Genomic DNA, 23,983 nt, shown 5'->3' on the forward strand with positions numbered 1-23,983 from the left:
AAAAAATTAAATAGTTTGCAGACGGTAATTAAAAAAACAACAACATCCATTTAATTTATTATTTAATATTTATTCATTTTGTTTTATTTATTTATTATTGACAGACTGAATGACTTATTGAATGAATGTGAAACTGCCTATTCACCGGAAAGTCACTTTTATTTTGAAGTCAGCGCTCTTACCACTTAGTACATGTACCACAAAACAACGTGGGGGGTAGTTTGACCGTCTTTTTCGAAGTGGAGGCTGGCATCTTCCATCACCGTTTCCGACCTTAACACATACTCACAATTCGCTTTGGCGCTTCACTTCTCTCTCTGTCTCCAGGCTCTTTTTCTGTTCCCTGTTTCCCACCAGATACAAAAACTCAGGCCCCATACGCACACCCATGCTCATACGCTACACGCACTCGCCCAGGAGCGAGTGTCTGTGAGAGGGAGAAGCAAAACGCCAAAGCGAATCTGGTGCCGGCGGCTTAAAGAAAAATGACATGACAATTAATATTTGTTCTCCATGTTCGCGATAGAGTCATCTACTACATCCCACGTGGAACAAGTCAAAATACACTGAGTATATTCGATTCACCGCCCACCCCGAGTCCCAACCCTCTCCTCGCTATCTCCCTTGGCCCCGCTCCCGAAATCTCGCTCCGGCCCAGAAATTCCAAACTTTGCTTACCTAATTTCTGCAGCATATTTCTTTGCCACAGGAGGTGGTTATGACAAATTAGAAGTCTACAAATGTTCTGATGGTGTAAAGGCTCCAGCTGTCACCAGGGAGATGGTGATCAGGTTTCCAAGCTGCATGGTCTCTTGGCGCCACAAAGAGTTCCATATGGTCATCCAAATGCTGCACCTAAATCTGCTCCCAATCTCCACCCCGGAGCTGAGCACTTCTACTGAATTAGTCACAAGGCTTCTGAGCATATGAGGTACAAGACAACAAAAATCATATGTCCTTCATGGAAAAAAGGGAGGGGTGGAAAGTGGTGCAATAGTGACTGAAAAACAGGAGTTTATTAGCAGACATCAACATGTAAACATATCACTCACATTTCTTGCAACTCCACTGTCTTCATGGCAAATGATCTCCAATGCACAGACTGTGAGGATGCGATGGGGACGAGTTTCAGAGTTTATTTCCACTGCATTTTAGTGTTACTTTGTTTTTTTTGTAAGAGATAATAAACTGGATGAATTGATATGGAAAATAACACCACGAAACAAAGCCAAGTGATTGTTTTCTATACATATCAAGACACCTTGGATCGTATTATAGCACCTATGGCATCAAAATTAGAAGCTATGATTAGGATATCATCTATTTTTTTCTGTTTGTTAGCAGTCCAATAAATAGCTTTGCATTACATAGTTGGATGGTTGGAAATCGTCCTTGTGATACTGAGATGACAGCGTTCGTGGGTGCACGACATTTTGACATGATCACAAAAAAAAGCTCACGTAGGAAAAAAAGAAAAGCCAACTTGTGGTGTCATGTTCTTTACCAAACCTGTCAACCTGCTTCGACAGAACATCTCCCCCATAGCCTCCTGATCCTCTCATGGCTGAACAGTGAAGAGCGAGGGATTGGTGATCTATAATTAACCGGTGGGTCGGTGTTGATGTCATTGACACAGCGTGGAGGTAGAAGGTGGCAGTGCCAAGGCACCTGTTGTTGTGGAGTGTGGCATCTGATATCATTACCTACCCAGCCGGAGCGCCAATGTCCCCGCTGGGTCGCGAACTGTCCAAGCTACCGACCACGCTCACCTTTCTCACACACACTATCACACACGCACGCACGCACGCACGCATCATCCACTGTCATCATGTCCTCCTTTACATAACTGACTCTGACGGCCCCAACACCTAGAGGGCACAGATCCACAGAGAGTTTCAATTATTGTTAATGATATTTTGATGGTAGCTGGTTAACTTATGCATCTGTCAGTATACAGCTGTACAAATATTTGATGGTGAAATCTTCAAAATGTGTGGGTTCATAGCCTAAAGGGTTTAAAGGAACAGTCCAATGTTTTTGGAATATTTGCGATCAGACCCAACGTCTAAAGAGAATGACGTGTGAAGACTAAGAATCATAAAGAAACTGTTAACCTTGCTCCATCAAAAATGAGGAAAATATACCTTTAAACAACTCCAAAGCAAGTAAATAAGAGAACTATTTCCATTTTCTATTGTGTTTGCTAGCAGCTAACCCCCAATATGTTCACTATTAACGTGGCTTTGTTCATGATAGGGTAGAGGTACAACAACTAACAAACCTAACAACCATAATGAGACAGCATTTTGTGTGTGGTAAATGTGCCTGATACTTGTTATGCATTTTCTAAAAAACACACAATATCTGACTTTGACATTTTTATTTTTACACATGTTAAAGGATGATTCCAGTTTATTATTTATCTTCGTGGCGTTGGCCATCTTTTCTCTGAGTTGTAATAACTTCACCAGGCTGTTATCTGAAAACATATCGACAGGGCAAGAAACAGTGGACAGACAATCAGACTGGTTGTAAACAAACCAACAGTTCATAAGGGGTGGGAATCACCAGAGGTCCCATGATACGATATTATCACAATATTTAAGTCATGATAGGATCTTATTGTGATTACGGTTTGTAACAATTGACCCCTTAGGTTTTCTAGTTTCATGTGATACCAGCACCTTCACTCTAGCTTTAAGACTGAGCCCGCTACAGCGTCTGACAGACAGAAAAGCGACTGGGCCTGTCAGCGGGCCGGCAAATTGTTAAGAGGTTAATAGTTTATATTATAAAAGATTGATATTTGACATTTGTGTATCAATACAATATTGCCACATAAAATATTGCATACTATGCTGTATTTATTTTTTTCCCCCTCCTCTACAGTTTAGCCAGGTTAGTAGGTCTTTAATGCAACAGTTTAAGTAATAATTCTACCGCTTGTCTTTGCTTTCTGTTCCATATTTTGGTTAAATTAGGGGTTTGTTTGTGTTTATTGCCTCATTTGACTCATTTGATTTGTAGAAAAAATGGTCACAACTACAAAAATACTAAAATAATTATCTTTTAAATATCAAGCTAAAATGAATAAGACAGTGCTGGCATTTTTGGAAGTTTTTTCTTTTTACTTTTTCCACAACTAAGCGAACTGTAGCTTCCAGTCTTTTTGCTATCTGGGATAAACACTTCCTTTTTCTCATCTATTGGTTTGACAGCAAAACATAAGTGTTCGCCAAAATGTCTGACTGCTCTTTCAATAGCAACCCTCTTTGGCAGCCATTTGCTATTGGGAAGACGAGGGATTATGCAGCTGATGTGATGATCTTCTCGCTGTTGATTTCAGTCGGAGAAGATACGGGAGGGAGCGAGACAGTATGAAAAATGAATAGAACATTTACAGTGAGACAATGTGACCGTTCCGGTTGAATGCCAGTTATTAGTGTAGCAGCTTTCCCAAGCAGATCAGAATGTCTAAGCCCTGGGCACTGACAGGGATTTCACAGCCCAAACTGATTTTCAGGCCGGCAGGGTTCTCACACACACGCACACACACATACACACATACACACACATTTAAAAACCTAGCGATATCATGACACATTGATAGGATAAATAGCTGCAACGATTAATCAATTCGATTTCAACTATGAAATTAACTATTTTCATAATCGATTAATCTGTTTGAGTCATTTTTTAAGAAGAAAAAAGGTCAAAATTCTCTGATTCCAGCTTCTTGAATGTGAATATTTTCTGGTTTCTTTACTCCTCTATGACAGTAAACTGAATATCTTTAAGTTGTGGACAAAACAAGACATTTGAGGACGTCATCTTGGGCTTTGGGAAACACTGATCGACAGTTTTTCTGACACTTTATAGACCAAACAACTAATTGATTAATCAAGAAAATAATTAACAAATTAATCAACAATAAAAATAACCGTTAGTTGCAGCTCTAATAGGATGTTATTTTGTTAATGTATTATATTTTTTAATTAACTGTTGTCATTATATTTGCTTATCCCAGGGTCTACAGTATAGCTTTGATAATTATTCCATTTTAAATATTTGATGCAATTTTAGCTCAAGTGCTCCTACAGACAGACACTGCTGTGATTAACATGTCAGCAACTAAGAATCACATCTTAATAACTTCACATCTTCAGTTAATCATTTTTGTTGAAGCACGCATCAACAAATTAACAGACATATTTACAAAAGCCTTTTGATGTTAGACATTTTTTTTTTTTATTTCAATAACCCAAACCCCTGGGCAAGCAAACCCCATAATGTAATGTGTTGTTTTTTATGAATCGGTAGCTCCCCAGATATGCAATAAAGACACAGCAGTGCTCTACATTATTGATTCAGTTTCTAACAACCCAGAGTGTCTTTATTCACTGCAATCGGCGAAGAAGGAATCACACACACTTATTTAAAAAAAAATCATTGCGCCAATTAGTGAAGTTGGAGCTTCCTCCTTCTGCTTTAATAAGTCCTGTGAGATCTGATTTATAATAAGAACAGCGTTGTGTTCACCGGGGCGATGGCTTATTGCTAATTTGAAATCATTGACTGTATTACTGAACATTCAGGAGGTATATCACATATCACGGGTATGTACACACAGGCGGTGTTGCAGGTAACTGTATGTGCACAAGGGGCAGGAAATCGCACAAATACAGATACATCTTGCTGGGTCAAACTTGTATGTTTAATCGTTAGTGATCGTTTTTGCCAATCGCTACAGGAAGGGCATTGGTTTTCTGTCAGGAAATCTGTCCACATAGACAAATTGTTTATCATTGTGAAATTTTCATGCTTGCCTATGTCAGATCACCAGTAATGATGGTATTTCCAACTTCCCGTGTAAGAAGCAGCCCTGCTCTCAGTCTCTCTCGGCCATTATCTGGTGCAGCGCTGGCGGTGTGTCTTCAGGGAGCTGGTTGCCTTTTCATTAATGTCCCTCAGAGTTAAAGCCCGATGTCCTCTGGGACTGCATGTCATTGGCTGACAAGGTTTAGGGATTTGAGTGAATTTTCCTGCAATAATGGAAATATCCTAAGCCCCTGAGACAAACAGACAGGAGACTGGCAGGAAATATCTTAATCTGCATTGACCCTTTGTTGGCACAGTCCCATACCCTTAGTGAGAAGAACATGTGCATGTGCGCCCGGCGCATTGCATACCTGCACACATCCACACGCACAGCGGCGTACATCTGGATTGTGTTGCAGTGACCGTAGGCCCCTGAGTGTGCGGCCTCAGTGGCGGTGCGTGGGTGAGAGCCAGGGTCCAGTGCACCATGGTGGGGGCTCTCCATCACTCTGCCTCCTGGCTTGACAGGCCGCTGGCTCTGGGGCCCGTCAAGGTCTTGCTGAGTGCATTCAAACTGTGCACTGCTGAGGAAGGGATTCTGTATCCTTCTAATGGATTACTCACCCACATCACCTGTCTGAGTGGATTCTTTTGACCGACAGACACACACCGCATGCAGACATGGGCTCGTGCACGGTCATGTGTATGTGCAACTTTTTAGGAAAGTTGGAAGCGTGCATTATTATCAAATCAACATTACCGTTAAGTGCAATCTAAGCAGCGTTCTTTGTAAAAAACAATGAAAAAACAGACATTCCTGTCTTAAAGAAAACAGTGCTCTACCCAAATAATGTGCCTTTCCTCACACTGGATGTGAAGTGAAGTCGTTTTCTCCTCTAACTAAAAGGTTACATGCATGCCTCCGTCATTTACTCTTAATTCGGACAGAGAGAGAGGCTGGTGTCACGCTGCTGGACACCTGCGGACCTCGGTCAGGGCCGCAGCCCTAATCAGCCTAATACATATGTGTCACATACAATGACCCACAGGCTCTTTTCATAATAAAGGTCACTCGGTGAGAGATACTCTGTCCCCCCAGGTCCTCCTTAATGGGCAGCCACTGCAGCTTTTATAACCAAGTGCAGTCAACTGACTTAGATACTCTAGCATGTGTGTAAACTACTGCACAGACGCCTTCATTATTAACTAACACCATATAGATTTTTTTTTTTTTTTAATTCAACATTCAATCCACTACTAACTTTTGTACTTTGCACAATATATTTCTACAAAAATAATGATGACAATAAAAGATATTATTCCTTGCACAGAAGAAACATTTAATAAGTTTATTGTCAACATCCCTACTTAAAATTTGCTTATAATATTGAGGGGAAAAAAGTGTATTCTGTTGTTTGCAGCGTAGATTATAAACCCACAATATAATGTAGCTAGGGCTGTCACAATATTAGATTTTTACTATACGATTATGAAGATTTTTGCTTTTCTCTGTTTATATCTTTGTAAATGTAATATCTCTGGATTTTGGACTGTTGGTAAAACAAAATTAGCAATCTAAAAACGTCTCTGGGACAGCACTGGAAAATTGTGATGGGCATTTTTTGTTTTTTGCAATTTTATGAAACCTTTTTATTCATTATTTACTTTTCAAGTATATTTTTGGACATTTTTTTACCTTTATTGAAATGCAGACAGTAGAGAGATGATGGGAAACAAGGGGAGAGAGATGACATGAAACAAAGGACAGAATCGAACCTGGGGACATTGCGATTACAGTACAGTCTGCGTCTTAACCACCAGACTGAACTTTCTGATATTTTATTGACAAAACGATCAATCAAGAAAATGAAAATAATCATTAGTTGCAGCCCTATAAATGTAGTCAAAGATAAATAGGAAATATATCCAATTTTTAAACCTGCCTTTCAGCCCCCTTTCCAGATTATTTAAGCCTATTAGCTCAGAACAATGCCTCCCTTTTCCACTCTGACACGTACTGTACATCATTTTCAGAAAAAGGTGAAATGCTATTGCCAGTAAATAATGGCTATAGAGGTCAGCTATTGATCCGGTGCTGAAGGGGACCTTAGGGGCATGTTAAGAAGGGCTATTGCTGCTTGTCAATGATCCCTTTATGGCCTTGGAATTGACAGGTCTGCTGCTATAAATCAAGGTTAAACTAGTCCTCTAATAGCAAATCAATGATAGTCAATAGATATTATCATGTGATTATAATTCAGTGGAGTGAACCATTAGTCAAAACTTAAATAGTCTTTCTAGTCTGTCTGCAGTCCTCCAGCTAAAAAGAGAAAAGTCTTTGTGAGGGTTATATGTTGATGCAGACTCTTTTTCTAAGTTCGCCTCTAAGTCATGCTATTGTAAAATGGCAAGGTCTTCCATTAGTTTAACTGAGGAGGTAGCTGAGATTTGAGAGAACAATGTATTGAGATAACCTTTACACAAGAGCAGATATTTCACCTGCATTAAGATTACCATGAGAGTAACCCACTTGTTATTTAGCTCTAAGCCTCCTCTATCAATGTGCTTCCACCTATGTGGAAGCAGCATCAGTCAGATGTGTCTGCTATGCAACTAAATGGGGCACGGGGACATATCTATCTAACTATAACCTTTGCAGCGCTGATATTTATGATAAAGACCATTAGGCATTTGTGAGTTGCTTGCGCAAGGGCTTTAAGGCTAACAACGATCGTGAAGCGAGCCGCTATCCGGGGGTTTACATGGACGTCTGTGTCATCTGTCTGCGATGCGACGCGGCATTGTGAGGGAAATGTCATTATGCCTGGTGGATTTCTGAGAGGTTATGATGCAAACGTTGTCTCTGAAACCTCTGTTATGGAAGCACAAAGGATAACAGGATCAGTGCATGATGTTTTTTCACTTTCTTTTTTCCTTCTTTTACTCTTTCTCTTAAGAGGCCGTATCCTCGATGCAGGCCCCTCTGCTCCACTCATCACAGGCTGGACAGCTCTGTACTCACCTTGCTGTCTTGAAGGACAGTCTATACTCTAAGTAGCTAAGTACTGGAGAGAAAGTTGGAAGCAAGTATGCCCAAGAAATTTGAGCACTTCTCTGACTTTCAGGCTATTTATGTTCCAAATCGCATACTTTTTCTTTTTACTTTTACTACATATTGCAGCTGCCCTTACAAAGTACGTACTGTTGCATGCAGTATGCATACAATTGGGACATACTACTTTGTCGTAACATTGCACCTTGAACTTTGACCCTCTTGCTCGTATATCTGCTGCACAGAGGATTGTGGGTCAGAATAACCAGAAAAGCATGCTGGCTTGCATACTGCAAAATGCGACCGGATGTAGTAGGACATCCTGGTATTTTTTGGCATACTGCATTTGACATACTATGTATTGGGACATACTTTTTTCTGGCATACTAAGTAGTACGGTAGTATGGATATTGGAATGCACAGTAACTTGGAAAAATGCACTGCAATGACAAAAGTGTGTGGAGAGCAATTGCAGTCCAGACTAATATTTTGAGTTTCCTGTATGAATATAATTCCTTTTGTGCTTAAGTGTATAACGTGAAAATTAAATGTGCAATATTATTAATGGTAATTTCACCCATTAGGCAAACTGCACATGATCAAGAGCAACTAGAATTCAGTGTCTTAGGTTGTGCGTCTCAATGCTAATGTGCAAAAATGTAAAGTACAAACCAAATCAAATTCAAAAGTGTCCTATCAATTGCATCAACACAGCAGCAGGAAGCCCTGTTATTTTTATTTTGCATATTCATATGGTTACTCTTCCAAAGGACAGATACATCCACGTCAACACCGTTGTCCCTTTGATTCCACGTGATAAAAGGCTATCTCATTTCATTCTTGCACCTTTCTAGTCCAAACCTAGACACTCTGATTTGGTAAAATGTAATTCTAATTTATCATTTTTCTGCCTGAGGCAAAACTCTCTCAAGCCTGGGGCTGTTTGAAAAGCAGTTGGACACAAAGACGGACCCTGGGAACTTTGCCCATGCAGTCAATCAGTCAGACACCCCAGAGTGCCCAGACCCGAACAGCTTGTTTTTTGTCCGCAGATATCAAACAAATTCTCCTCTCCCGTTAGTTAATAAAAACATATAAATAGGAGTGAGTTGTTTCTGTCTTTTTTTTTTTTTTTACTGGAGATGGTTGGTGGATACACGGTGTCTCCGTGGTCAGGGGCTGGGCAGCAGTTCGGACATCAAAAGGCGACGGAGGTCTGTGACGGTGAATGCAGCTGGTGTCTGAGTCTCGGTGCTGGACAGAGCTACAGGCAGGGCCTCAGCTGCCCCCCACAATAAAGACACACTAGGGAAGGCAGAGCCTTCAAAGGCTAGACAAATACACACTCAGCCAAATACACACATTCATAAACACACAGGCAAACAAGCACATGAGCACAAACAACAATGCCCCCTGAAAATGATTTCTTCCACCAAAATATCACGCAGTTTTTACAGACAAATCATGAAATCGTGCTGAGTTTCTTCCTTTTCTTCTTCCGCCTTCTTTCGCCTAATTTGTCCTCCTGATTTTTGAAGGTCATACCGCCTCTTTGCAAATATGTTAGTCTATGTTTGCATCTGTGCTAATATTTTTTTATACATTTAAAGTAGTTCTTAAAGTGGGGTGTTAAAATGTGGGCTGTCTATGGACCCCCAGGGCCCCAGGGAGATCAAGAGGGTCACCAGCAAAATGACAAATAACTTGAATTCACTGGAAATACGAATGACACATCTTTTTTATGTCAAATGATGAAAATGATGATGAAAAATCAAGAATAAATTCATAAAAATATTTCCTTTACCGTGACTCACATGGATCTCTTTGGGATTTCTTGACAACTAGATTATGATAAACTGTATTAGTGATTGTGAAATAGTCCAATGCATTTTTTTGGGGGGTAGAAGAGGGAAGAATCTGAAGGACAAAGAGTGAAATCCCGATGGCATGCTGTGGACAGCTTCATGTCTGCTGTGGTCCTGACTTCACAGTGGGACTCGTGTCTCTGCTGCTGACAGTTTTTTCCCTCGTGTCCACTCGGGGAAGTATGTCTGAGGTTCTGAGCGTGATGCAGTAACACATGGTTGGAAATTAGCACCAGCCACCAGCCAAATGCTGGTAAAATATGCAAGCTCCTGCTAAATTTGCTTCACTCACCAGCCAAAAAAACAATGGTAATCTAGTGAGTGGCTGTTAGATTTTAGAATCCACCAGCCACAGTGGCAGATGGACAAAAAAGTTAATTTCCAACTAACAACACTGGCAAATTTTCTGATTATGTTGAATGCATTTGCAAATAAAGAAGTTTGAATAATATTAATTGTCAATTTGAAGACTGAATAGCCAAATGTTTTTTTGTTTTATTAATAGTTCCTCTGTTCATATCCCTTCATAGTCATTTGTGTAAAGATGATCTTAGAGGACAGTTTCCCACTCCGCCTGTGGACTCTCAGTTCCACTTTTGGCCTGTAGAGGGCATGCCTAAACAGCAATCTGGTCAAGCTCAGTGGGGAGTCCAGAGACATACAATATCCCCACAGAAGAAAAGCACAGGGCGACTTTCATCTGTCTATAAAGGGAGGAAATGGTTTTGTTAGATAGAGGGACACTAATATTACAATATGAAGCTCAAAGCTATGCTGATTAACTCAGATTTTACAACATTTAGCAGTGGATTTTTTTTTTTAAAGAAACTATATGATGATTTAGACCATCGAAAAATATTACCTGAAATCAGCAGCCCTGTATAACTTTATTGAGGGTGTAAGATTATTAAACTGCTAATTGAAAATGCACGTTTGTTAAAATACCGTCTCACTCAGAGGGAATTTAAACAAACGACTCATTAGAAGAACGTCCTCTTCTGCTCTCCGAACGGGTTTCAAGGTCCTGAATAAAACATGACTTATCTATTGCGATCACGTTAGTCGAGCCGTTATTCATTTAACCATTTATTTATTACTCCATTCATCTACATAAATATTTAACTATGTCTTGGCATCTTTATGGACTGCTTGCTCTGCTCCTCAATTACAAGGAGCAGTGTCCTACCATGGCCATATGCCTTCTATCTGGCGACACTATATCTCCACAATTTATGGATGCCAACTCGGAGGAATACCATTCTGTTGAGCTTTATGTATATCTATACAAGTATTAATCTGGGCCTAATGACTGGCAACAATATGTCTCAGCCTGTGTGTCCAATATGACCACTATTATATACATATAATATGGCATAAAATAAATTGTTCTTTTTAGTCATTGAATAAATTAAATCGGGTGCCCATATGGAATCCTCACGAGAGGCATGTGTGGACTCCAAGTAGCTTGACGTGAATAGATGTATGGTTTATTACTCACACACCATATATTCACACCATATACTATAAGCCCTTACAAGTTTTCACTTCCCCTCCTACAACAAAAGCCCCCGCTCGTTTGGCGAGGGGAGCATGGAAGCATGCAGAACCGAGGGGGAAGCGAGGAACCGTAAACACCCGCCATGGGTCCTCCTTTAAAGTGATGAACAGCAATAAAAGCAGCACTGGTTGTCTGCTGAGAGACAAAAAGAGCATTTGACCACCTGGGTGCACATCATTTTCTCATGCCGTTTCTCAAGCATGACTATCAGGAGATGTCCCCTTTAACATTATATGTGGCTAACTCAACCCAATCCCCAAGTCGCATATAGCTGCTTTCATTCAGTGTGGGGCCGCACAGCTCGCTCCGTCATACCTGCTTCTACAGTGAGAGGAATCTCTCCAGAGCTCTGAGACATTTACACATGTCACTTTTCCTGCAACCACAGTTGTAATTTGATCAACTGAGCGCCTTAAGACTTGTTGGACTGGGCTTAGACTGCATAACTCCCTGTAATCATCATTGGATCCCATGCATTGTACATGCAATCGTGCTATAAATCGCTATAACTAAATATAAAGTTAGAATTGCAGACAAAAAAAAACAGTTTTAGATCTGTTCGTTCTGTCTCAGGCTCACAAAAAGAAAAATACAAAATCACCTCTAGATGCCTTTTTAGGGTTCATGTTGCTGATTTAAATTGCGGGACAAATCAACAGCAAATCAAACATCCAACCCACGTATAACCCACCCCCATATCCCTGAAATGGGCTTTTTGTCAATTACAATCAAAGGCACTTTCACTGTTGTCTCCCCCTTTCCCTCTGCCTTTCTTTTTTCACGTGTTTCCTAAAATCACAGAATATTGTAGACATTGGATTGTCAGTAGAAATCCATGCATTGAGAACAATATTTTTAGTTAAATTTGTCGTTATTTAATGTGTAAGGGTGTTTTTTTTTGTATTTGTGTGTCATTACTAGCTCCATAGTAAAGACTGGTCAGCCACTGATCTCCTTTGTGAGCACATTAGGTTGTTTTTTGCTTTTTCTACTAAGAACTAAAACACATATAATCCTTTTTATTTGCTTTCTAGACAATTGCTTAATCACACTATCAAAAATGTATTTACATGTACTGAAAGTCATATCTCATATAGTTATAATGTGCTAATGATATGATCTTAGGACCATTCCTGTGTCTACAAACTACATGCACATAGACGTACAGTATGCATGTTTTCTCTTTTTGTCAGTCGCCAGGCATTTCTGTCAATAGAGCAGATGTCTTGCTGAATCTTGGATAAAATCCAAAAAGCAGAATCCGCAGTAGAGCAGTCTCAATTTCTGCAGCCTGCTCAGCTACAGTGCATACGTACTGTGTGTAGTATTGCAATTTTTAATTCTGAATTTTTAAAACCTTACATTGCACACTACCTCGCTCTTTGTAAACATAACCCCTCTATATCTGGTAAAGTTAGTTGACCAGCGGTGTCCTGCTGGCTCAGCTTGGCCTGCGAAGCCTGCCTGGCGCATGGGTGACATGTCTGGCATGCCACTGCTGGCTCCTTTTTGATAGCACAGAGAGTGCGTGACTGGCAGGCCATGTTTCTCATGTCTCCAGCCCCTGAAACAGCCATCACTCCGAGAGGATGTTTTCACTCCCCCGGCCCCGTACCCCTTGCAGCTCAGAGAGAAGGTCAAGTTTGGCCCATCAGTCACTGACCAAAGGGCGGGGCCTAGCAGCTGGTGGCCATCAACGGCCGTTCAGATGTTCAGTAGTCCCAGCCCTATCGCATATCTGACCTATTTGCAGATCTTTATAGTTCTTTTTGTTAAGCCTAAATGTAAGAATAAAAGCATAAAGATGTGCATCCTAAACTAAACTTATAAAGTTCTCATGGAAGTTTACATAACTTGTGTATCGATTTCAGTATGATCAACTTTAAGAGTACTCGGTATAAGACAACTTTAACATCATGCTTTCACGTGGATCTATAACATATTTGACCTCCCATGAAGAAAGCTTCACACACACACGGGTCATATGTTCGTGCACTGACACATTCAGCTGCACGTCACACGAGTTCAAAGCAGGAAACCCATGAGGTGGTCATTTGTGTGTTTAAGTCTGGGTCAGTGTTTTCAGGTGCATATACACCTTTACATGCCCTTCTTTCACCACTCACAGCCGCTCACACACACATCATTTACACCCGAACCCATACCCGTATTGACGCACACTTTCCCTGGTGTTGTTTTAGCAGGGGGAGAGCAGCAATGGTCTGGAACAGGCCTGTTTTTTAGTGCGGGTCAAACTTTGGCCAGGCCTTAAGGCAGCAGCCATCCGATCCCTCCCGAGGTGCCTCTGGTCTGGGACCCGTTTGAACCTCCACCTGCTGGGAGAACTTCACTTTAGATACATTGTTCAGGCTTCTCTGAACACTGCGGAGGGGAGGCGGGACATTATGTTAAAGTCAACACCGCAGGATCAGTCCGCTCTTTGTACTGGGCTTTGAGGGTGACCTCCATTCTTGGACCATGTAGAGTGAAGATGAAGTGCAGTAACTCATGTGGTCACACACATGGACCGAGCAGAAAGTTTTTCCTTCTTTTTTAAATTTTTGGGCTGCAGCGTCCCGTTCAAAACGTGCCTGTTCGGAACGGGTTCGGTTGCTTGGCCTCCGGTAGTCCTGGACTGTGTTTGAGCTTTATTTCTTAGGTTGTAATCAGTCAATGGGCTACTGTACAGTCAACATAATAAATGCGGCATATCACAATACATACACAATGGAAATTTGTCAACCGTCAAGAGATTTTGCAGGTTTACAACGAGGTAGATGGTCAGGTAGGTAGGACAGTCCTGCTTGACTAAACAGATGAGCTAAGAGTTAACGTACCGAGGTTGCATTGAGTTACATTATGGTGCATTCAAGCTCTATTCAGTAAAAATGTAAAAAACATTCTCGTGATGTGTTCAAATATAATCTTGTAAAATTTTGTTTTGGCGGGGAACTTAAGGCGGATCATCAGGTATTAATAATAAATTCGCAGAAAACAATATGCAAACGGTAATAAAGGAGTGTATGTTCAAGTACATGGGATTTATTGTTTTGTTTTTGTTTTTTTACGGTGGTATCCAATTGGGTATCGAGAATCGTGGAATTTTACTGGTATTAGTATCGACTATTACATTTATGATAATGTAACATCCATATGTTGACTTTGAACATAACCCCCGTAGCCTGATTCTGATTATGTTCATTCACGTCCCCCCGCTGCCTCACCATTGACGAGCCAATGTTACTGAAAGGCTGATGCACTTTTTAAGTCAGCAAACACCCTTACGTTTATGCACAATTGTTTCCATCTGTGGTATCAAATCCAAAATGCTTCCTCACATTACTTCTCGAATGGTTTCGTGTCACGATTTCAACATGACTCGATAGTTTTCTCAGAAAAGAAAACAACAATAGCGTCAGGCTACTAGGCCTGTTGCCCTTAAACACTCAGGATTTTAATTTGGAACAGATGATTACAGATCAAATAGTTCTGCCACGTTACTTTCTCTACGGTAGTTTGAATTTTGAATGAAAAGTGACAGCCTGAGGACGTGTTAGGCCATTGTTTGCATTTTTGCAAATCAATAATCAGGATTCTTGCATCAAAATGATGAAGTAACTTATCAGGTATTTTATTCAATGCATTAACAAACAGACATTCTCATCTGGTTATTTAATCTAATTTCACAAATTTACCTTGTAACAACATCAATATATTGATATCAGAGTACCAAATTACATATACCTTGATAGAAAATGTGACCTATATCTCCCACCTTTACTAATACACGGAAATAAAAACAACCCCGGTTGTCCTCCATGTGATGAGATTGTAATAAAGCAATGCCATATGTTATCTTAGGTAATACAGTATCTATCTTGAAGCTTATTCACTTGTCATTTTTCAATTTTTTTCCTCCACAAAAATCCTACAGCAGAGTGCACTGTCCACTGTATAAACAAAGGTGCTACTCCTAGCTGCATGTTCAGGTTTACCGTGTTGTTTTCTGCCCGTGCTCTCTACTTGTCGGAAGAGGCAGGATGAGAAGTCATCCATCTCCAGCTAACAGCCACCAGTCTGGCCCCATGCTGGAGCCCCAGAGAGAGGAAGCGATCGCTCACAGCACAGGAGCACATTCCCCCTCAACACAGGGGGGACAAGGCCATTTAACCCATCAAGGCCCGGTCTACTTTTCTTTGCTATCACGTGCGACTCTGGCTGCAGTAGTGTATGTTGCTGTCATTGCGTGCACAAGCGTCTGTGAGTATGTTAATGCATGCACAGTCATTAGCACCATGTTCCAGCCTCTCCTGTTTGTGTTGGTGGGCTCTTCCCGACACCGCGCCTGCCGGTAAGTAGTTAAATAGCTGGGGTCAGACCACATATACGGTAGCAGAGTACATCCCTCACATCCCCCCGTCTCTCCTTGATCCTCAATATATAACTCTTAGAACACCCACCCCCCTGTCTCTCTGTCCTACTGGTGTGACGATGGCATCCCCGGACACACAGAGACCTGCAGTATAACCAGCCTGAGGAATTGACACTCCAAGTGTTTCTCCACACTTTTTCTAATGGCATTGCGAGCCCCCCGCCACTGCTGGGATGGAAGGTGTTTAGCACCTCACTGTTTTTACTTTGACAGAGGAGGGACACTAGCACTCCCCTGGCTATATAGGCCTAGACCAGTTCCACTGTTATCATTTCCACTGTGGGCACGCTTCCTCCCCGTTGAATCACAGCTATTTATGTGGGTGGCGGTTTAGCTTGGCTAGCTGTGCTAGCTCTATAAGCCAATCCTTGATGCTCTATAACAAAGATGATGCATTACAAGCTCCGCCAATGGTCTGAAGTACACTTCCTGTCTCCTAAGTGGGCGTGGTAATGGCGTGTTGGCCTCCCCTAAAATATTTAATTGTGATTAATCACATGATTGTCCATAGTTAATCACGATTGATCGCAAATCATTTTTTATCTCTTCAAAATGTACTTTAAAGGGAGATTTATCAAGTGTCAGTGTGTCAGTGTGCTGACTTGACTATGACTTGCCCCAAACTGCATGTGATTATCATAAAGTGGGCATGTCTGTAAAGGGGACACTCCTTCTTCAAGGGACGCCTTTGAAAATGGCCATGCCAGTTTTTTCCTCGCCCAAATTTTGCGTAAATTTGGAGCAACATTACCAATAGATTCCTTAGGTTTTCGAGTTTCATATGATGCCAGTATCTTCCCTCTGGCTACAACCTAAAAATCGCAAGTTGCGTAAATGCATTAAATATATTAGTGGCGTTAAAACAAATTTGTTATTATGGCATTACCTTTGACAGCCCTAATTTATATATTTCTTTTTTGGTAACATCAGATATTTACACAGCTAACCATATTTAGCATTATGAGAATTAGTTAGCTAGGGTGTTCGGGAACGTTAGTTGCTAGATCTCGTGAGAGTGTGTTGCTGAGACAGAGAAAGGTCTTGGACACAAAGTTTAAATTTCTCCTGATTTGACCTTCTGAAAAATGCCATTTATGTCTTTTGTGACTATGGCCGGAAAGAATCAGTCATAATCTGTGTTCACGCTCACTGCTCCCATTGGAGGTAATAGACTCAGGACAATGCGAATAGTCTCCTTCAGTGCGCCGTCTCCTGTCTGAACCGTCTCTGGTTTGGGGTTTCAGACAGGTAAAAATGCTCTGGACAATGCACGTCTAGGTGACACCAAGGTGAAAAGCTCCATCTGTATATGAGCAAATGCCTTACACAGACAAATGTGTGATAGAGAGATAATGGTTGACCATGCACCATTACAGAAATAGAACTGTCCGTGAAGAATGAGACGCCAATGAAGGGAGTGCTGGAAATGAGAGAGGTCTTGCGTGGTGAATACATATGCACTGAAGCCATCGAGTGCGAAGGAGACGAGAACTGAACGGGTAGTTAGGTCAAGAAATGAAAGAAAATGGAGTCAATAAATGTTAGGCAGAATGACTTTTAAACAATAAAATTGACGACCCTTGTCTGTAGAGGTAAAGTGTGGACGTCGTGAGCCATGACCAAAAAGCTATTGTTGACTAACGTCAACCGAGTGCGTTATCTTTGACCCCTGCGGCTAGAAATGGAAAAAGAGAGTGAAGCAAATATGAATTACAGATAGACATGTGGTAGGATGACGATGGAAGGAGAAGAAATGAGTCTTTACACATTCAGAGTCAATTCTCTAAATGATCGCACAGTAGCAAATATCCTCAGGTAATGTATTTGTATTCATAAAGAAAGTGCAACAACACTTTTTTTTTTTTTTTTTCTTCACAAGCAGCGCTCTCCATGACAGAACTGCATTCTGGGAGAAGACAGACTGCAAAGGTCATAATTATTTGCGGTCATGCTGCTCCTCACTTAACAGATGGAGACAACCTGAGTCAACATTTTTCAATTAAAAAAGAGAACACAAACAAACAGAGGGGAAGAGAAAACACACACTCGCACGCACACAAAGACGTACACACAAGCTGGAAAAAACGGAAATGACCTTGAGGACCTGATACCTCATTAAAAGTGATGCTCCAAGCCTGCAAACAGGCTAATTAGACAAATCTTGCTCACACTTAGCAGTAGTACACGTGGTGGGGGGTGCGAGCGATTGTATCGTGTTTGTGTGTATGTTAAATGTTGTAAGAAAGCTTGTTTTAGCCGGATATCTGAAGTCAATTAGGTCTATGTAACAGGAGGGCAAACTGATACAGAGATAGATTGAATTAGCACGCTAACACATCCACATGAACATATGGATGCATTAAGTTTTGGATATGGATGGATGATGACCTAACACAGAACAGCAACTCCATATGAGGGAAGGATTAAAGTGGAAATTGAGTATCTTTCGATGTGACATGACATGACATGGTACATCGAAAATCTGTAATTCAGCTGTTTAACCTTAAAAAGTTTTTTCTTAAAAATAGTTATGTCAAAAGTTACCAAATAGTTTGATTCAATTTAATTATTCTAATGTAAAACTTGTGAAGTTTACACATCAAATTTGGTTTACAGGTGTTGAGGACTGCTGATGTGAAGAAAAAAAAAAAGTTGTATAAAGCTTTTGTGACTCCACGAGCTGTGGGAAGTCTAATAAATTGCCTCAAGTGATGTCACTTTAGTCAGTGTCAATTTTACATTTTTATTTAGTTTTCTTTCACCTTTATTTCACAAGGAACATGCCTGTTGAGATTCAGAATCTCTTTTGCAATGGAGTCCTAGCCAAGTCGGCAGCATAAAAAGTTTCACATAAAAGAAACAAACAACAGGCTTGAAACAAACGGCAACTTACATCAAACAATGAAATAGGTCAGATAGTCCTTAATCCTGTTTTTATATTCGTCCGTGCTTATAAAATAGTCTAGTTTAAAGTGACTCTGTAGCTGACACCAAGATGAGGGTGCAAAAACTTTAAAAGCACTTTCACCAGACAGTGCAGGTTCAAAGAATGACGTTCATAATTTGTCCAAAGGTTGCAGATACTGATAGCTTTAGGAGTCAGTTGAGAACATAAACAAGGGAGCAATTTGTGTAATATGGCCTTATAGGCTGATCACACCAAGACTTCTCACTAGAAACATGTCACCACCAAATCATTGTTTTCCTAAAGCCTGCCGTGCACTCCTTTCTTGTGCCACGAGGATTTGCACGGCTTGTCAATGTCACACCTGGCCCAAGCAGGCAGCCAATCAAATCAATCAAGAGGCAGGCTTTACTTCTTTACCACTTCCTTCCTGTTATGATGCCGGTAGATGTGGAAGGGGGAATTCATATCTCATGTCGTGATAGTTTCATGTAAGCTACTGTCTTTGAGAGAGAGAGACCACATTTTTTCCGTTAATCACACTTGATTGCAGCCCCGATCCACAGACGTATCACACTGTTTGGCCCGACACACTTTGCCAAGGTGTTTGTGAAGCGACCGCGCCTGTAGCGGTGCGTCTCGGTGTGATCAGCTCCTTATAAAGGAAAATGTACCAGTATTCCATCCTACGGTTGTATATGCATTATAATTCGTATATATAGGTCGGGGTGAATGGGGGAGTCAAAAAACACTGGACTTTTGCCCAGGAGACCGGTGTTTGTACACCAATGTTTTCCTAAACCTAACTAAGTAGTTTTTGTAACATATCTTCCATACGTACGCCACTTCCGGTGTGATTTTAACCCGAACCATGATCTTTTCCTTAACCAAATTAAGTTTTTTTTGTTGCCTAAACCTAACTAAGTAGTTTTGCGAAGACGGGTGTTTATTTTGAAAAGACCGGAACGAAAATTGACACGTGCGTCACGTGTTGCTGATTATTCATAGGAAATCGCATGAGAAATGAGGAATAACTTTTTGTAAGATATCAAACCATTGTATGAGGATACGTTGTCTAAACAAACATATGCAACTGAGTTATTGATAATTTCATTAAGTAGACACAAAGATTTTATAGTAAGTAAAGTAAGTTTGGTAATATCAGTCATGCACACTTTTAGTTTTATGTGTCCAGGTGTTGATACCCACCTCTAAAACCTTTTCTTTTAGTGATTTGGCTGAACCGAACCTTTAACAGCAAAGAAATATTGCAAAGCAATATCAGTAATAGCAACTTTTTCTGATTGACAGCAGCATCCTGGTAAACATCATCTCAAGCTGACAGCCCCGGAGAACTTAGCCAGAATGTGACAGCCATCACAGACCCACATCCACACATGAAAGGGCTTTGTGTTGTGAAGCCCCTCTACTGAGACAGAAGAGGACATGTTGTTCTCAGTTAGAAACAGACATTCAGAGAGACTGGAAGAGAGAAAGAGAGTGTGTGCATATGTGTGTGTGCAGCCTTACTGTGATAGGACAAGGAGTGCTGATTTAGACATAGCCAACCCAAACACAGATGCCCCAGTCCTTCCTTCCTGTGGGTAACAGAAGGAGACACAATGTGTTCAAGAGGCCGGAGCTGACAAAGGGATTAATCCGACGACAACAAATGCTGCAATCTCTGGCATAAGTCGAAGCAGAAAAATACATATCATATGGTCGCAACAGCACTGACACAGACATGCATGCACTGAGAGCCAGAAACAAAAAAATCATGAAAGAAACCATTTAAAAAAGGAGTAACTCAATAGTTTGCTCTCCTAGAAATACGAGTGCCACATATTTTACCTTCAAAAAACCTATTCCTTGAGCTCTGGGAATGAATCTGCAGCAGTTTTTTATTGACATATAGTATCTCCCACTGGTAATCTGTCAATCTCGCTATTATCTCTTGCTTTCTCACCATTGTTGGATCTCACATCTTTCTCTCCATCTCTTCCTGTGTCTGTCTTTTTTCCCTCTCACACCCTGTCTGAACGTTGTTTTGGGGGGCTGATATGAACCTGTGAACATCTGCCTGCGATACAGTGGGAGGAACAGACGAGAGAGAGACTGAGATGAGGTTGAGTTCATGTGAACCACCCATGGCGCCGGACTGTTACGGCCATCAGTAAATCTACCATCTCGCTGCTATCAAAGGTTCACTCTCTGCCTCTGTGTCCGTTTATACGTGTGTGTGTGTTCATGTTTTTCTGTGTCTGTATGTGTGTGTGTGTTTTCTTCTCAAATAACATAATCCCATAAGAGGGTGGGAGAGACATTTTTTGAGGATAAGGGGAGAAAAGAGAGGAAAAAATGATGGCAGTGAAGAGAGAAAAGGCGATGAAGGGAGGGAGGGGGGGGCAGAGTAGAGCAGGAGAAAAGCATTAGTAGTTCCAGCCAGCTGCCAAATGATGCCCTTGATTGCCTCTCTTCTTGTGCAGAAACAGAAGGTGTGAGGGGTGATTAGGCCTGGGCCCGATCCCTGATGAACAGATGTTAATAACAAAGCCCATGTTCATTGTGGTTAATAGCCAAGCGCGCCAGGGCTGGCTGCTGAGGCTAGGGGAAAATCTGCCTCCATAGCTCTTCTCCTCCCCGCTCCCTTCATGGGAGAGAGATAGGCTCCCTCTACTAATGTTTTGGCTGTACACTAACGTAATGAGCATGGTATTTGCAAGAAAAGGTAATGATAATCAGTCACGGGGGCAGAAAAAACACAGCAAATGATGGTGCGTCGCATTCAGGAGATAGAGGAGCTCAGGGTTTGTGCTGTTAACTTTTAGTTGATGATAGCCTTTTGATGATATCAGAGATAAAGGGATGTTAATAAAGCTGGGCCGCATGGCTGAAATCACTGTTGCCTCATTTTTGATCCTATTAGGGCTATTGTCTTCCGGGGCGGTAATGACAACGACTATAATGTGCAGAGGAATTGTCATAATTCAGTTTCGTCAAAGCCAAAATCAGTCAATTCTAAAGTATACAGAGCAATACTCGGCATCTAAAGCCAAATCATCTGGTGATAAGTTAAAAATAACATTTACAATATCTGTGAAAAAAATAATATAATAGGGGTTAGAGGTCAAGTCGATCTTTTCCTAAACCTATAGTAGTTTTGTTGAAGACGGAAGTTTATTTTGAAAAGACTGGAGCAGAAATTGACACATGCATCACGTGTTGCAGGACATGTGTAGGAAAACGCATGAAAAATGAGGAATAACTAACTTACTACAAACCGTTGTATGAGGATACGTTGTCTAAAAAACTAACAATGTATGTTGATCTCAAACAAACATATGCAACTACACTGACTTAATGATTACTTAATTAAATAGATTTCAAAATCAGTCAATTCTAAACTATACAGAGCAATACTCAGCATCTAAAGCCAAATCATCCAGTTAAAAATAACATATAAAATATCTGTAAAAAAAAATATAATAGGGGTTAGAGGTCAAGCCGGAAAGGGTTAACAGTGTGGACAAATACATCATCATCCCATCCGTGTTTATGAAAGACAACAGCTCCCACTACAATGCCACCATCCTTCCTTCAACAGATAACACAGTTTACTTATAAAACATTCAAACATGCAATGAATTATTGAAGTGAAGCAGCTGTTGCAAATTGAATACTTTTGCTCTGTTTCCATTGGTGAGGAAAAAAACTTGCTATTCTTCCTTAGTATGAACGCGCCCAGCACCAATTCTCTTCTCTCTCTGTGTACTCAGCATGGAGGGGAGACTCATCTCGCACTCAAATATCTCCGTGGGGAATGGAAAGATGGCAGAGATGCATGCCGAGGCCACTCCTTTTATCTGGGCCTCGGAAAGACAAACATTGGCACAGTTGACAGGGGAAATGTGACATTTTCTGCACTGTGATACCTCACATCTTCAAATTGATGCCTTGTCTGAAATAGACAGAAGGAGGTGTAATGAATGTGCTTTGGTGACACAAAGACATGCCACCAGGACATTGTGGGGTCTCAGCTCCGGAGCATTCTGACTGGTTTGTTTTTTAAAGCACAGAGGGCCAGCTGTTTATGTTATTCAAATTTAGAGGGGTAGCGCTGTCGTGGGGGATAATAGTTTGGACGAGAGCATCCATTTCTAAAACCGCTCTTTATGTTATTCTAGTCAATCAGACTACATTGAAAAGTATTTTCCATGACACTGCATGAATTTGTCTTTATGCTGCTGAAACTCGGACAAAAGACTAAAATGATTGTCATTTTCTTCTGTATTCACGCTGTCATCTCCACATATCGACTGAATCGTTTGTCTTTTATGTGAAATCTTTCACGGGTAGGAGACCATGTTACTGTATGCGTGGCGTACAAACAGACTCATGGGAGGTCATGAAGTTCTGAGCTGACAATCAAGGGACCAGCTGTCACTCATAGCCCCCTCACGAGCCGCGTCACGTCTTGTGACGACCACATGACTACAATGGCACATCTCTGTTCATTTTCTTGACAGGCATGCATCAGCGTGATAGATTGGCATTACAGAAATTCTTTCATCAAGACCCAAATATCCTCTGTAATCATCCTCATTGTGAGACATGAAGGCGCAGTCGGTTTTCTTATGTGTTCGGAAACCATATATCCATTTCTTTTATCTAACTATTTTAAACATATATAATTTTTTCTTTTCTTTTCGCTGACTATTTCAGTCATTTATCCATACTTTTAGCTATTTTAACCATTTATTCACTATTTTTAGCTAACTATTTTAACCATTTATCTAGTACTTTTAACTATTTTAACCATTTTAATCCTTTACTTTTACCTAACTATTTTGACCATTTATCCATTTCAACTAATTATTTTAACCATATATCCATTTCTTTTAGATAACTATTTAAACCATAGAGCCATTACCATTACTTTTAGCAAACTATCTTAACCATATATACATGTATTTTAGCAAACTATTTTAACCATATATTAATTTCTCCATTTAATTCATCCATTACTTTTAGCTATTTTAACCATTGATTCATTATTTACCATTCACTTGTAGTGGTTCCAACCATTTATCCATTCCTTTTAGATAACAAGTTCAACCATATATTGATATCTTTCAGGTAACTATTTCAGCCATTACTTTTAGCTAACTGTTTAGACTTCTCGGCTCGCTTGACCAACTAGTTTTTCAGTTCAGCTCAATCGTTTTATATCATACCGACGGCAGTTTAATCAGTGTTCGTAAACAAAAATGTTTTATAATCTCTGACGATGTGCATCTTATGCCAATATGTGATATTTCCTTCTCCTAACAAGTCTTTGCTGATAGTTTGTTTA

At 40.6% G+C, this 23,983-nt stretch overlaps 1 long non-coding RNA gene across 1 annotated transcript in view; it reads right to left on the reverse strand.

Annotated features, from left to right (window-relative positions):
- LOC119480836 overlaps positions 1–23,983 on the reverse strand; it is a 57,566-nt gene that overhangs the window by 27,141 nt on the left and 6,442 nt on the right. Inside the window, exon 2 of the long non-coding RNA XR_005205015.1 lies at positions 20,161–20,228. This is a non-coding gene — a long non-coding RNA (uncharacterized LOC119480836). The remainder of the gene's footprint in view (positions 1–20,160; positions 20,229–23,983) is intronic.

This window comes from Sebastes umbrosus, chromosome 21 (assembly GCF_015220745.1).
Source record: "Sebastes umbrosus isolate fSebUmb1 chromosome 21, fSebUmb1.pri, whole genome shotgun sequence".
In the NCBI taxonomy this organism is placed as follows: Eukaryota; Metazoa; Chordata; class Actinopteri; order Perciformes; family Sebastidae; genus Sebastes; species Sebastes umbrosus.